This window comes from Dipodomys spectabilis, unplaced genomic scaffold (assembly GCF_019054845.1).
Source record: "Dipodomys spectabilis isolate Male_0828 unplaced genomic scaffold, ASM1905484v1 ptg000288l, whole genome shotgun sequence".
In the NCBI taxonomy this organism is placed as follows: domain Eukaryota; kingdom Metazoa; phylum Chordata; class Mammalia; order Rodentia; family Heteromyidae; genus Dipodomys; species Dipodomys spectabilis.
In genome coordinates this window covers 4,482,986-4,498,818 of record NW_024870965.1, presented here as the reverse complement: position 1 = coordinate 4,498,818, position 15,833 = coordinate 4,482,986, and positions in this window count along the sequence as shown.

Genomic DNA, 15,833 nt, shown 5'->3' with positions numbered 1-15,833 from the left:
ATTGTTCACTGATGGGAGTATTCATAAGGAAATAAGATTTGTAGGAACTTTTTATTTTAATTAGAGAATGGGAACATAATCTGAGGGCCTCCAATGAAATTACTAATGAGCCTATCAACAAATTATCCTAAATGAACACTTGTATGTGGCAGCTGAGAATTAGGAGAAAAATTGTTTGAGGATAAATAAAAATGATTTGTAAAAATCACTAGAATTGACAGATTCTATCCTCTTTCCTTAAGCCTTCTTTTCAGACAGAAGGGCATTTATTTTTACTGTCATTATTTGAGATGTCTTTGTGCCATTGAAACTGTTTTCATTTTTTCCTCTCCCCCTCCCTCTTTCTCATTTCTATTCTTTCTTCCCTCCTTCTTTCTTTTTTTATTATTTATTGTGAAAATACTGTGCAGAGGGGTTACAATTACATGGGCAAGATAATGAGTACATTTCTTATCAAGCATTGTAGCCTCCTCCTTTGTTTCCCTTTCCCATCCCATCCTCCTCCCACCCCCCTATTTAAAAAAAATTTTTTTTTGTTGGTCCTGGTCCTGGGGCTTGAACTCTGGGCCTGGGCGCTGTCCCTCAGTGCTTCAGCCCAGGGCTAGCGCTCTACCACTTGGACCACAGCAATACTTCTGGCTTTTTCTGTTTATGTGGTGCTGAGGATTCGAACCTAGGGCCTCACGCATGCAAGGCAAGCGCTGTACCACTGAGCCACCTTCCTAGCCCCCTCCTTCTTTCTTAACTTCTCTCCCTTCCTCCCTCCTTTCCTTCCTTCCTAGGAAAAGGCAATTATTTCTTTCCTCATTCTTCACTCTAATGTAAGTAGGATGACAATGGTAACTGCTCAGCTTTTTAAAAATTTATTTTAAGGAGGAGAATATAGAAATTGGTCAAAACTCTCCAGTTAGTAGTTGGGAAATGGCATTAGCCAAAGTGCTTTCTGCAATAGTAGAAATCTCTCCTCTCTGGTCTCCTTGAGTGGCCTCCAGCTCTCAGCAGTGTTACTCCTGCAAAACTTGTTGGAAATACAAATGTTTGAGTCTCATCTCAGAACTACTTACTCAGTAATTTTGGAGTTGGAACCCAGGAACCTGTGTCTTTATGCATCCTCCCAAGAGATAATAAATGCATGCTCAAGTTCTAGAATGTAGAAAAGTTTTCCTCAGCAGAAAGAAAAGACCTGGGTCTCATATCTAAAATATACTTAGAACTCAAAAAATTAAGTGCCCCCAAAACAAATCTTCAAAGAAACAACCACCCCATTAATAAGTGGGCTAAAGACTCAAAGAGAGACTTCTCTGAAGAGGAAATAAGAATAGCCAATAGACACATGAAGAAATGCCCAACTTCTCTAGCCATAAAAGAAATGCAAATCAAAACAACCTTGAGATTCCATTTCACTCCAGTTAGAATGGCCATTATCAAGAAATCTAATAACAACAGATGCTGGTGGGGATGTGGCCAAAAGGGTATGCTACTACACTGTGGTGGGAGTGTAAGCTAGAAAGTGGTTTGAAGGCTCCTCAAAAGATTAAACATAGAGCTCCGGTATGACCCAGCAATTCCACTTCTGGGCATTTAACCAAATAGCCCCAAACAAGGACATACTAAAGCTACCAACACAACCATGTTTATTGAAGCATTATTTACCATAGCTAAGATAGGGAATCAACCCAGATGCCCCTCAGTAGAAGAATGGATAAAGAAAAAGTGGTATATATACACAATGGAATGCTGTGCTTCCATCAGAAAGAATGACATCACCCCATTCGTAAGGAAATGGAAAGACTTGGAAAAAAATCATATTCAGTGAAGTAAGCCAGGCCCAAAGAAGCATAGATCCTATGTTTTCCCTCATTTATAATAATTAGTACATGTCTAGGCTAGTTCTAGTAGAAGAGCAGATGACGCTAAGTGAATAGAACGCCCAGACATGGAAACAAGGGGTTTTTCTTTGTTGTTGTTGTTTTTAATGTACTGTGTGGTTTCTTTTTTTCTTTTGGGTTTTTCCCCACTATGGTTTATCCCCTGTTGTCACTGTATTTAATTTTGGTGCCCTGGGTATTGTATATACGTTTATCTGAATTAGGGAAGGGAAGGGGAACAACAAAATGGTGAGACAAAGAACAAAGGGGGAACAAAGCGGCAGTGATATCCACAAGACAAGATGTAGGAAGTGAACTATAAAACTTGGAGGGGGGAATGGAAGGGGAAGAGAAAGTGGGAAAGAAAACAAGGGAGGGGGGTAACAAGTTCAACAAGACATGTACTCACTACCTTACTTAGGTAACTGCAACCCCTCTGTACATCTCCTTAACAGTAAAATTAACTTTAAAAAGAAACCAAGAAAAGAACTAGCAGGCCTCAGCCTAAGTTTTTCTGCTGCTTTTTGTCAACATCACAAAAACGACTTCAAAGGCATGGAGAAGGCAGCCAGAATAGCGGGTCACAGAGTCATCTCAGGGGGACAAGAGCTGGGATGTTTGTCTTCTCAGACTTGATTCTTCCATGTTATTTCCTGTGATACATAGAGGGGGTTTTAGTTATCCCTTGGGTCAGCTAAAACGAATGCCTTTCCCATGAATTAAAGTTTGACAGCAATGAGCAGTTATTAAAGAACACAAAGCAATATTCAAACAATTTTATGCTTCTATAATCCACGGTTGTGTTTGGATGCCGAGGTGGGTGCATTTGACAAGAGATGAGACAGGACAGATATTTCTTTTTTTTTTTTCCCTAAAGCATAGGTAATTGGTGCTGGAAAGAGAACTGTACATAACCATTTCCAAATTGTATTGACAGCTGGACACATTTTCCTCCATTAGCATAGCTATTTCTCTAAATTGGCACTGTTATTTCTCTAACTTCTCTTTCTACTCTGGATGCTCTTTGATTTGCAGGCATGAGCAATGTATAGACAAGAATAGAGCTTTCAGAAATTGTTGATTCGAACAAGCAAATTTCAAAGTTCTTAACATATGGTTGTTGTTGATTGAACTTATCTAGCACAAGAAGAAAGTTAGAGAAGATTTCGTTCTGCAAAAAAACACTGCAAACTATCACTTTATGGAAAGCCATCAACTGGGACACTAAAGTATGAAAGCAACAGGAAATGCAAAGGACAACAGTATAATTAAGCTGTCAAATGTGATAGCAAAATTTATTTGAAAAGGCATGTTATCTTAGTATTTTATTCTTGATTTATTTTTTAGGCCATAGTTTTTGAGCAACATGAAAACACTTACTTTTGAGAATATTTATAGCTTGTCAGCAGCAACAATAACAAGAAACAACAGCAGCCAAACATGAGAGCCAGTGGCTGTGCATTCCTGAAGGAAGCTGTTGGTTTCTGAGCCTCATTGATGTGCAGAGTACCTCTTTCTTATTTGTCAGAAAAGGTTATTAGACTGATGAGTTTAATTGTCTTAGAAACGTGATTACCTTAAAGCTACTGGCAACGGGGGTTCACATGTGTAATTCTAGCTACTTAGGAGGTTAAGATCTGAAGATCTTGATTCAAAGCCAGCCTGAACAGACAAATCTGAGAGACTTGTATCTCTAACTGGCCAAAGACTGGAAGTGGAGATGTTGCTCAAGTGGTAGAGTACCGGTCTTGAGCAAGAAAGCTAAACAAGAGGTATGAGGCCCTGAGTACAAGCCACAGCACAGCACAAAACATAAAATAAAAAGCCACTGGTATTAAAAACACACCAAGTGTATTTTTGTGATGGCAGTGTAGACATAAGATCATCGTTGATATAGGTAACAGAACTATTAGGATTTATTTGAAGAAATGATATCATAGTATCAAAACTTCAGAGGAAGTTTTAGAGGAGAGATGAGAGAGAGTTTTAGGAGATATTTTTGTGCAAAAATATTGTTAGGTTTACTAGGCTGCAGTAATTGAAATGTGCTTAAGTCTACATTTTTTATGCCCATACAGACACACAGGTACACAGACATACAGAGCCATTTTCTTAATGGTTCTCATGTGTACATGGAGATTACTTTATGTGTGAAGTATCAAAATACCCCTACAGAGAAGCAAAACAAGAGTAAAAAGACCAAATGACATCAAATAGAGCTGCACATGCAATATAATAGGGAATGTGTGTATTTTAAAAATAGTAAAGAAGGGGCTGGGAAGGTGGCTCAGTGGTAGAGCGCTTGCCTTGCATGCATGAGGCCCTAGGTTCGATTCCTTGCACCACATAAGCAGGCCAGAAGTGGCGCTGTGGCTCAAGTGGTAGAGCACTCGCCTTGAGGGACAGCGCCCAGGCTCGAAGTTCAAGCCCATGGCCAATCAAAAAAAAAAAAAAAAAAAAAAAGGGCAGGGGGAAGGAAGAAAGAAAAGGAATATGTACATTCATTTGAGCAAATCATCAACTGTTGTTATAGAATAATGACTATAAAACTCTGTTTGTATGTCATGTCAAAACCAGCTTTACAATGTCGGTGGGGGGGGAGGGGGGGTATGATTGGGTGGGGGAAGGGGGGAGGCTGGGAAGGGAGGTGAAGGGTAAACAAAGGAGGAGGCTGCAATGCTTGGTAAGAAATGTATGCATTTTCCTGCCCATGTAATTGTAACCCCTCTGTACAGTATGTTCTCAAATAAAATAAAATAAAATTAAAAAAACAAACAAACAAACAAAAAAAAACTCTGTTTGTTATTCATTTCATAGGAACAGTTGATGTAATGATATTCTCTTGTCAGTTAGCCCCCGTTGAATTAGTAAGGTTTAATATAGACTCCAAATAATAGCTATTTTCAAAATTAATGTGGAGAATCAGATAGTCTATAAATATATGTATGCACGTGTATATATGGAAGGTTATCATCTCTGTGGTGTACAGGAAGACACGTCTTGGTAGTTTTGGATCTGCAGAATGCCCCTCCTTTATGCCAGAAGTGTGCCAGAGCTCAGGAGATGGACCTGCTAGACTTGTCCACCTGTCTTGTCACATCAGGGATTTCCCAAGATAATTTATGGAATGCAGCGATGCTGCACAGTTTCCCAAAGCAATCATTTGTGATGATTGCTTTTACGTTTTTATTTTGAGACAGGTTATTATGTGGCCAGGTTGACCTTGAACTTGAATCCTCCTGTTCTGTCTCCCAAGCGTTAAGATGATAGGAGTGCACCACCGTACTTGTGTTGATTTTTCATAGCAAATACTTAAGAGATTAAAAAACATAGATTGACAGGGAGGGAGAGAGGATCTGAGGCAGATAAGCATACAGACTGATTGATGATAAGATAATTGATTGGTAGATAATGGATAGATGATATATAGATGATAGATAATAGATACTACTCAAACTCAGAAGTCATTCTTAGTTCTTTACTTCCTCTATATTATCTAAGTCTAAGTTTCCCTTATACTTTGATTCCATTTCATAACAACTCTATCTAGGAAATCAACCCTAAACTCTGTGGCTGAACACAATATCCTGCTTCTTGGTGATGTGAAGATAATTTCTTGTGTCTCTTATTCGTCTTTTATTTCTCTTAGAAAAGTGCCACTGGGTTTTTGATAAAAGAGGAGAGAACAAAAATCCTTTTAGGCGTGCTTTCTGATATTTTCCCTAATTTCATGTTGACTGTATGACTGTATTCTTTTTTTTTTTTTTTATCAGTTGTGGGGCTTGAACTCTGGGCCTGAGCGCTGTCCCTCAGCTCTTTAGCTCAAGACTAAAACCCTACAACTTGAGCTACAGTGCCACTTCCAGCTTTTCTTTGCTTATGTGGTGCTAAGGAATCGAACTCAGGGCTTCATGTGTGCAAGACAAGAACTCTACCACTGATCTACCTTCCCAGCCCCTTGACTGTATTCTAATCGATGTATCAATGCTAGATGTGTGAGGGCTGGGAATCAGGATCAGAATTGAGGCCCTGCAGTACTTTCAGAAAGCGCAGGAAATTCGTGCTACATTGTCACTAAGGTAGCTTATAGGTTCACAGTCCCCATGCCTTACCTGAGAAAATGCACATTATCTAAACAAAGTGTGTGGTTGGGTTCCCACATATACATCCTGCTGTCACACACCATATGCAAACGTACTCATCCAAGCTATTCTTGTAATCACCTCTTATCACAGGGGCAGTGGTCCTGTTGCTCAGTACTTTGAGTTACTAACAAAGTTTTGAAACTTTTTCATGACTCTAGATCCTTATTTGCCACCCCTAACACCTCCTGGCATATTTTTCCAGTGTTACTAGGGCAGAGAGGTCTGTTAATCTGGGTCTGTTATTCTGAAAATGAGATTTTAACATCCTTATCAGACATAGTACCCTTCCTTACACAATGACATAAAACCCAGCCAGACCTGGGTAACATGCCTCCAGCAGCTAAAAGTAGTTATAGAGGCTTTCTCATACACACACACACACACACACACACACACACACACACACACACACACACACACACACACACACACACACTATCTGTCTGTCTGTCTGTCTGTCTATTTCATCTTCCACTGTTGTAGTATTATGGCCAGCCTAAAACCAATAACAATGTTGGGGTGAGATCCAAAGACAGTGACAGGATCCTTTGGAGCTTTGAGATCTGCATTGAGCATTCTGCTAGGGAAATGCTAAGCTGGCTTACAGAAGGTCAATCCTGTTCCCACTGCGTGGGGTGTCATCTATCTCTTCTGTCCCGTGGGGAGTCAGGGCCGGGAGAGTCTGGAGGGTCAATGCCCTGCTTTTCAGTCATGCCAAGGCTGGGTGTGGCTGGGCCAGGGGGTTGTTCCATCGTGCCGAGGGGCCATAGTGTCCCTCCTGGAGTCGTTAGTGCACCTTGACCTTCCCTTCTGGGGATCTCCAGGGGAAGTGCTGAGCCCCTAGGCTCCCCGTGCCTCCACTCAGGCCTGAGTGCACTGTACACGGGTGTGTGTTTGTTCGCCCATGGAGCTGCGTGGAGGAGAGGGTTGCACGGGGCACTCGCTTCGGGAGATCCTACGGCACACCTTGATTGGGGTTCATACACCGTTTTTACCTTGATCGGGGTTCATACACCGTGATCGGGGTTCATCTTGATTGGGGTTCATACACCGTTTTCACCTTGATTGTGGTTCGTACACAATCTTCCAAACAGCAAGGCTTTGTTCTCAGCGCTTCAGTTCTTTCAGGGCCCATCACGATGGGAGAGGCAATCTCTCCTCTCTCTCTCCTCTTTCCCCCCCTCTCCCTCTCCCTCTCGCTCAACTCTTTTTCACTCTCTCACACACACTCTCTCTCTCTCACTCACTCATTCTCTCTCTCTCTCTGAAAATGTGAAAAATCTTTTGAAGTGGAGTTTGCTGGCAGTTGGTATGAATGGTGAGGAAGAGAGATGAAGGAATTTAGCCAAGCAATTTGCAAACTCTCACATAAAGGCTTATTTAAGGGACTGATTTACTTGTCATGGAATGAAAGGAGAGTCACTAGAATGTTTTGTAAAAAACAAGCAAACAAAAACCCCACCACCACCACCACCAGAAAACGTGAGCACACATGTAATTGCACCATCCTATTGAAAGGAAAATGCCCAACAAACCCAAACTTGAATGCAAGGGCCCAGAAGGGGCCTTAAGCTCCAAAGCAGCCATGCACAGAAGTCCCCCACATCATCAACCAAAAGAAAAAGATTTTCTTTTCAAGTAGCCTTTCTCTGGTACTGTGTTGCAGTGATGTTCCATTCTGAAAGACAGTCTATATCCTGGCATGAAGAAACAATGCAGATTCACACACACACACACACACACACACACACACACACACACACACACACACACACACACACACACTTCCAGGGAAAGCAATCTGCCCTCAAGAGAACTCCTGTGTACAACCACCACACAAGTGCCTTCTTCCTTTTGCTTGGAGCTCCTTGTTCCACATTCTGGCAACCTTGGAGGCACGATCTATTCTCACCTCCATTCAGAGTTGTGAAAGTGGTGAATTGATCCGCTTTTCCTTAACGTGAAGACTGCCATCCATAACTCATCATTTCTCTTCTTGGAGCTAGGTTGAAATTTTATGTTTTGTATTAGATATTTGATAGATAGTCAATCTTCTGACCTGTTGATCTAATGAATTAAAACCTTATTTTCATTTGCAACATTTGAGTGTAGAGAGGTGAGTGTACAGCTCCTTGAAACACATAAAACCATTGTGAGGAAGAGAATTAGAAAGCAGAGTTGAAGGGGGTGAAAGGAAGGAGAGAGCTCCGAAGCCTCTTCATCCACCTGCAGGCAGAGCATAGATTCACAGAGGTAAAGGCCACCCCTGTCAGGGCGAGCGGGAGTTGACCACTGAAGCTATCTTAGATCCCCATCGCTGACAGTCCCCGAGGCCCTTACAGCAGTGACCTTTTCTAACTAATCTTCACTCACCATTTGTTTCACCTTCTCTCCAGGTTGCTTCTCACACAGACTCAAAGTCCTTTTCTGTTGCCTTCTGATTTCTCTAACAATGTCCAGTTGGTTGTTAAAGGTGACTTTGATTCATAGCTGTATCTCTAGGAGCTGGCTGCTTTTGTGAGGGTCTCCTGAGTACTTGCTATCAGATCTCTCATCTATCTATCTATCTATCTGTCTGTCTGTCTGTCTGTCTGTCTATATGAAATACACATACTGACAAACTTATGTTCCTCTTTTCAGTCTGCCTCTTGTCTCCATTGTGAACCTACGGGAGTGTTGTGTTCCCCTATGCTTCTTGTATTTCCAAGGCAAAGTGGCTGACTCTGTGTTTGATACAACCCAAACTTGAGGAATAATAGTGGATTTTATGTATTTTAAATTCCCAAGTCACTGTTCTAATCTCAGATTTTGACAATGCTATTTTTTTGGGTTAATATGTTCTTAGAATGAATAAAGAGATGTTTTACAATGTTTTCTATAATAATTGATTACTGTTTGTCTGAACTTTTATTACTAAAATTAGGAAAATACTCGATCTGGGTAGTTGTGAAGATTGGTAAGATAATTTATGTAAGGAACATGTGTAACATCATGTTATGAAGAATTTATCCTTACTAGCATTTTTATTAGACTCGACTGTTATACATTTGTTCACATGTATTTTTTGTTTGACTTTATTAAGATCTTTAGGAAGTAATAGACACCATCACATATATAATTTCTAATTGGAGAGGGAAAAATTGTAGAGTTTCTTTTATTTCTTAGAAAAATAGATTCAGGAAGACAAGAGCCATAGCAATGTCACCTGATTTTCAAAGTTGTATAGAAAAGAACAAATCTAGAACAAGTCTTTAGGTGTCTGGAGTTCTAACTTTCTCAGGTGTGTATACTACTATCATTTCCAGATGGCTGATTCTCAAAGACTATAATTGTGTTCTATTCTAAGATCATGAGAATATTTTTATAACTGTCATGAATTTTGATTAAAAAATTCTTGACAAAAAGAAATCTTAAATTTTCTACTTTCTAATCCCAGTTAAAATATTTTTGGGGCTGAGGGCTGGTGGCACATTCTTGTAATCCTAGTTACTCAGATAGCTGAGTTATAAGGATAGAGGTTCAAAGCCAGCCTGTGTAGGAAAGACAATGAGACTCTTATCTTCAATTAATCAGCATTGTCTTATGGCTTTGCATATGTGTCAAATGAAAAAAAGTCTATCTTGAATATATGTGTATTATATCTACATATACACATACATCTGTGTGTGCACATGTAGGTATATGTGTGACTTATAACTTACTAGAGTTAAGAGGAAGAACACTACCAAATATAAGATTAAAAAGAACATTGGAGACTATGTGAGAATAAGAGTTTCATCACTTGTCTCAACAAAGGAGAAGGTATAACAGCGTCAGAATGGAAGAAGAGAAGGAATTTGATAATAGGGTGGTAAAAGCAGATAATGGAGACCTTAATTGCTTTCCCTAAGTCTTGTATAATCTCTGGGGAGGAGGGCCTCCTACACTGGGATGGTCCAGGACATAGAAGAGCCTACAGCTAGATTTTAAAGACAGAAGACATGTAGATATTTCAAGCAACCTTAACATGAAGGCAAGACTGAACAGTTGGAAGTATAATTTTCCTAGAAGTCTCCCTTGAGCTTGAGAATGGCATTGATTAGATGTAAAGATTTCTCTGTGCCCGAGCAATGAGGAAGTGGGCAGAAATAAGAGGATGGGCACCAAATGGAGTGTAATGTAAATATATGTACCGAGGAAATATCAGGGTGATGTCTGTTCTCACTGAGATGCTGAAACTGATGACCACAGAAGATAGCGCTACCAGTCAGAGCCTTCATGAGACACCAAGAAAAAGACAGCAAAGTGCTGCTGACCAAGGATTCCAAAAGGAAATACTGTCACCTCCATATCCCTGTGTTGTGAGGCTCTGTGCATCTTACTTCCCAACCTCAAAAGGGACAGGACCCTTAAACAAGTACGAAAAATCAATTGAAATCTGGATTTCTTATCTTTGTAAATACACACACACACACACACACACACACACACACACACTCATACACTCCTGAACCTTGTCCATTGAAATGCATTCCATGTAGAGAAAGTCACTTAGTCCTGAATTATAAGGACAATGGAAATAGAAAATGTAGGCCTAATACTTCTAATACTGTGAACTCACAAAGAGCTTATTAGGGGAAAGAAAAGAAAACATACAAGCTCGTGAAATGAAAAAGCTGGCAAGGAATCAACCAAACACCCATCCTTGCTGGAGCAACAGCAGTGCCGAAGTCTGCTGAGTATCTCCTGGCTTACACGGAGTGGAGTCCATCTTTCCTCCCTGTGGCTGGAGTTTCAGGCATGTGGCTGGATCTATATTAAAAAATAAACCTTTGACCTTTACTTGCTTGTGATGAGGCAGTTAAAGGAGAATAATATACATTTCCGTTTTTATCAGATTACTGCTATTAGAAAGGGAATGAGCAGACAAAGAGAAAAGGTTTGAGAAGTAGCTCATCTCCAAGTTCCATTGAAATTTTGATAAAGCTTGGGAAAGTCATATCATTTGATAACAAATCCTGTTCATTTTTGCATTTATATGCATGTGTCAAGCTATGTGGATTCACATATATGTATATATATATCACTGTACACAAATAATATGAGATCTATCTATATAGAATTATTTAAAAATCTACATTATATTACATTGCAATTTAGTTTTACCTTAATAGGCTTGGTTGTCTATTTACGAATATTCATTTTTATTATCATATTTTATTTTGTTGTAAAGGTTCTGTACAGAGGGGTTATAGTTACATAAGTAAAAGAATGAATACATTTCTTGTTGAACATTGTTACCCCCTCCTTTTTTCTCCACTTTTCTTCCCCTCCCCCACTTCTCTTCCCCTCCTCCCCCCCTCAGCCTCCTCACACCCCCCCATCCCAAAATTGTAAAGTTCGTTTCCATTTCCAACGTAATGTCTTGTGAGTATTATTGTTGTCTTGGGTCACCCTTTGACAAATATTCTTTTGAGGCCTTAATTTCTTTGTGTAGATGAAATAAAAATCTAATATATACCAATGTAATGGAATTAATGGTATTTTAATATATGTATACCAGGATTGGAATTCCGTGGTAATCTTTAATCAGAGATGAGAAATTGTTCCTTACATAGCCTTTCATGCTAGATTTTTCTTCGTATGACCTCAGATTAGGTCCCTTGAAATTCACAGTGCCTACATTTCACCATTATTCAGTTTATGAAGCCTTAAAGCGGGTTAGTATTCTCTTAAATCATTCTGTCACTTGAGATCCACCCCTAATTCCTCACATTTTACCCATTACCACACTGCCTTTCCAGTGCAGAAAGTAAGTGCTTGGGAAATTCACACTCAAATACTTTCTTTCCTATGTATTTTCTCTCCCTTAAGTTTCTCTACAATTTTCTACTTAAACCTCTTACTCCATTAAGGACTAGAGTTGTTGAAATGTTGACACTAACCAGAAAATGTGGATTCAAAATTCTTACTTGTATCCCATGGATAGAAAATTAGTGAAAACGAGTCTATCAGTAAATTTTGGGAACTACTCAGAAATTTAAATCATTCTAATCGGCCTGGGAAGCACATTCTCGTGGTTAATGTTCCTTTCCCATGCTAGCCTTCCCCCTCTCTTGATGATCCATCTGAGACATTTAAATACCACGGAGAAGTTCTTTATAGGTGCTATTCTTTGAGATTGGAATCAACTTCTCCAATAGCAGGAAGATAATTTCCTATCGGTAAAAATGTGACTGAAATGCACCCTTGAAACTCATCAACTGTACGGAGGCTAGAGCGGTGTGCGGCTTGTTGTTAGGCTGTGGCCAGAGGCAAGCAGAGCGGATAAGGATGGTTTCCAGGGAGTGACGGGCAGGATGCTGTTCCTGGAGAACCCCCCCAGCCTCGGTGGGAACCCCTCTGCTGAGACGGATCATCTCCTCATCCAGCGCAGTGCTAGTTTAGTCATTTTGTGCTTGGCTTTCAAAATGTGTTCCCTCCGTGCTGAGTGATGACAGAGCAGCCCCTGGAGCGCTGGGAGATGAAGGCCTAGGAGAGGAGGCAGAAGCTGTTCACATGGGGTGGAGAGGCAGGGTGGCTGGCCTCGCGTCCCATCAGCTTGCTGAACGGTGGCGCTGGCTCCCGAGCGGCACAGTAGAACGGGAACATCAAAGGAGGACACTCCATCTACTTCGTACTCGGCCAGCCTATGAAAGCTGTGCCTTTTCAATCGCTGTTCGCTATCTTGATACGTCATGATAATCAGCCTTAACTTAGAAATGAGAGAAAGCAAATGAAGAGACTGGCACAAAGCGCCGATGGGAGGGTCTTTTAGAGTGTCTCATTTTTCTCCCTATTTCCATGGTGGAGTCCACTCAGGTGAATGACATTCCTTTGTTCTTTTCCTGGAGAATCATTACTATCACTGATGCCGGTAATAATCGCTTATAATTATATCGTGCTCAGCATTCATGAATCCTTTCCATATCCACGTGTATTATCTCAAATTATTGGACAACCCTGAAATTTTCAGAACAGATGATTATTTTCATTTTGCCTATGTTGAAAATTAAGTTGCAAAACATTAGGAGACTTGACCGAGTTTGTGAGAGAAAATATAGGATGACTAGACTTCTAAATCCAGCACTTTTTGCATGATGTCAAGAAAATTTCAAGAATAGAGTAACTGCTATGGTACCTTCTACTAGGCATTCTCTTCCTGACCTAATGGCATCGTGATTCCTAACTTGGTTTGATTTCTTTCTCTGTCTCATTTGCTTCCTTATTTTTAATAGACATTTAGATAATAAAGAGTATCTAACGTGGCTCAATACCTTAACTACTATTCACGCAGAGGCAACTTTCAGAATTATTTTGCCAAGCTCTATTGGTTCACACCTGTAATCCTAGCTACTTGGGAGGCTGAGATCTGAGGATTGCAGTGCAAAGCCAGCTCAGGCAGGACAGTTCCCAAGACTCTTAATCTCAATTAACCAGCAAAAAGCTGGAAGTGGAGCTGTGGCTCAAGTGGTAGAATGCCAGCCTTGAGGGAAAAAGCCATTTGAGAGCCCCAAACCCTGAGTTCAAACCTCAGTATGGCTTCACACACACACACACAAATATTTAATCACTTTTTCCTTCCAGGTAGATTTGTACATTTTATCAGCACATGCCATTCTGTAAGTCTGACCCATTGCTAAGATTTACAAAAGTGAGTGTGCAAATCACAGCCACTGGTCTGAAGGCCAAGCAATTGACAGAAATAAGTGGCTGTGATTCACCGGCCAACTCTGAGATAAATCAGTCATTAGAGATGACACAGGCAGGACACAGGCAGACTGTCATCCAAAGCATAATCACCGATTAACCTTAAGTGTATAGACAAAGAACTCCGGCTGGCGGAAAGAGTGAACACAAGTCAGGAAAGGTTGGCATGGACTGTCGGCCGCTCACATTTTATTGAGTTCACTGTGTGTCAGCCGTGGTGCTAATTCCTTAAGCTTCAGGGCATCTTTAAAATGTCAAACTCACGTATTTACACACTTCATCTTCTACCAACACTGACACTGAATGTCATTGGAGTTATGTAACTTCTTAAGACCCTCTAGAGAGCAGGTGTCACATGATCTTTTTCCTTCTCAATCTGGGGCTATTTTTGAATGTTTTTCTCTCTCGCTCATTCTCTTTTGGGTAATAAACTCATTTCTTTTCTTTCCTTTGCTGTGTGAGAGTTAATACACCTGAGCGAGGAAAGGTTTATTTTCCTTTGTACTTTTCACCATCAACTGCCGTGTGATATTTCATGAGACTGCATTCTTATAAAACTAAATTATACTGAATGGGGAAAACAAATTTATTTTGTCTCTTGCAGGAGAATATACTGTAAATACCGACTGAAATTACCAGACCTGTCAGACGGCTGCTGAGTAAGTATGTGAAATATTCATGCCATTTTCTCTCTGAAAGTAACATTTCTGAGATTTATGCTTAAGCTATATGACCAATAAGATTCTGCAAAATGAAAACACCTGAACTGATAATTTAAGAAAATATTCAAAGTGAAAATAAAGTCAGTGAAGCCTTACAATTAATGCAGTCATGGCTGGATGGTTTTAAAGTAGAGCACACAAGCACACATTTTATTGTCTTACAGAGTGGGCTCAGTACCACAGAAATAAGAGGCTTCCGTGGGAAGACACATTTCACACCCCAGTGGCTTATTTTATTTTACTTCTGCAGATTGAAATTGGTGCTTCTTCCTGTCAGAAAATTCTGGTCCTAAATGTTAACCTATGTCAAAGAATACCCCCTAAATGTCTTCACCCCTTCATCGTTCTGAGTTCAGCCTTCTACAGAGAAATTCAAGGTGCTTTTGTGCCAAATGGTTTTCTTAATTTTATCATTGGTAGGTAATACTTAGAGCAATTTTGAAGCCAGTGTCAAGACACACAGATGTATTTTGTGTATTTATTTTGTTTGATGAACTGAGCTGAGGACACTTTTGCCAGGGATGAAGAGGCCCTCTTATTGTAATTGCCGGGTTGAAGAATTTATTTTGGTATTTCTCCTTTTATCTCTTAAGAAATATTTGCAACAAGCTTGCTGCACCTAACAGCACTTCACGTAGCTAATCACTGGCATTACCATCAAAGCTAAAATTAAATCTGAAGCCATAAACAAGTTCTTCTACAAGTAATTTTCATATATTATTGTGCAAGTGTTCTGAACTTGAAACCTAAGCTAGGTCTTAATAGAAAGAAATTATAGGAGAATAATAAGCATGCCTAATTGAGACCAGACAACCATTTTAAATAAAAATTAAGTAATTTGGGGTTCTGTTATTCATCTTCAAAAATTATGTTTGTGGATAGACGGCCACTTTCTTGAGATCTCTGCATCAGTGAAAGGAGAAATGAGAAATGGAGAAAAGATTCCGTTTTTAATTAATCAGTGAGACTTTTAAACAGTCATTTTGGTAATTGCCTCATGATCTGGCTTTTATCCCAAAACTCTTTGTGAAGTAGAAGTAATGTGATATTCAGAAATTCAACTTCAGATTAAAATAATCTCACTATTTATTGCACAGTTCTCAAACTAGTAAACTTGAATGCTTGATCTCTAACTTTCCTATCATCATCATCATCATCATCATCATCATCATCATCATCATCATCATACCCCTCTGTAAGATTCCTACTAAAGGCATTTCTGTGGCTGATTCTTTCTCTCCCCTTCTATCCTTTGAGATGACTACCCTAGTATGACAATTATTCATTAATAATACATTGTCATCTCAGATAGCATACTTCTGATTTAAAAGTAACTTTCAGGATGGATTCTAGCAACAGTTGATTGTTCA